Genomic DNA, 1,021 nt, shown 5'->3' with positions numbered 1-1,021 from the left:
TACATGTTAGTAGTAGGCAAGTATTAATCACTCAGGCTTGTATAAGGTAGGCACTTGGTATCCATGTTAGTATCAAGTAAAGAGAGAAAAAGCAGGAGGTGCAGTGGGGGTAAGGGAGTGGGGGCTTTGTGGGCCCGAGTGAAGGGAATGGAAAGTGTCATTGGGAAATGAAAAATGGCCCTTTATTCAAATTTAGGAAAGGGAAGGTCTCTTTAAGCAAAATTAGGGAAAAGGAAGTCTATTTGGGCAATATGAGGGGAAGGAAAGATTTTTTAGGCAAATTAAGGAAAGAAAATGTCCCTTTGGGCAAGATTAGGGCAGGGAAAGTCTCGTTAAAATCTGGGAAAGAAAATGCCCTTTTAGTCACATTCAATTCCCTTCTGAAAGTCTGTGCCCATCACTGGAATTAGGGAAATGTAAGTCATTTTGATATGAAATGGTTCTTGCCAACCATCAAGTTAGTATTGTGTATGTGTATATCGTGTTGGCTGATACGATGTAAATTATTTTCTCCCAAGCTTGTAGGTTACTAGATATATACTTCTGAGTTGCATGTGCATTTGATGATTACCTGCAGTTGCCTTAGCAAAGGTTCCATTGCCCCAGTTCAGTAGAATATAGTGGGATTAGTTTATTATCATAGGCATTTTGGTAAGTCCATCTCTTGTTCCTTGCTAGAATAACTTCTTTATGCGATCCCTCCACCTCCGTCCATCATTACGTTGCTAGCTGGTCATTCAGCCTTGGGGTAACTATGTGTGAAGGGGGCATGGGGTGGGAGGGAGGGTGAAAGAATTTGCACAAACACCCAGAGCCCCAGACGGAAATGGACCCCCAAGTGATGCCGATCAATTCTACTTGATTTTATATAGCGTTCGTTCAGCGACGTTGCCACACTTTAACGGAGAGTGGCACCGCGCCTCTACTTGATTCGGATTGATAATGGGCCTGGGGTTTCCACTTTAGTATTACTGCTGCCATGTTGATGATATCAAGTCAGATTTGTGAACTACATGAAATC

The 1,021-nt window shown here is 42.4% G+C and overlaps 1 protein-coding gene across 2 annotated transcripts in view; it reads left to right on the top strand.

Moving 5' to 3' along the window:
- LOC119581847 (receptor-type tyrosine-protein phosphatase T-like) overlaps positions 1 to 1,021 on the top strand; it is a 25,860-nt gene that overhangs the window by 23,743 nt on the left and 1,096 nt on the right. The gene's annotated exons all lie outside the window — the stretch shown is intronic.

This window comes from Penaeus monodon, chromosome 15, assembly GCF_015228065.2.
Source record: "Penaeus monodon isolate SGIC_2016 chromosome 15, NSTDA_Pmon_1, whole genome shotgun sequence".
NCBI lineage: Eukaryota > Metazoa > Arthropoda > Malacostraca > Decapoda > Penaeidae > Penaeus > Penaeus monodon.
Note: the sequence above shows the minus strand (reverse complement) of the source record. Positions and strands in the feature narration are given on the sequence as shown.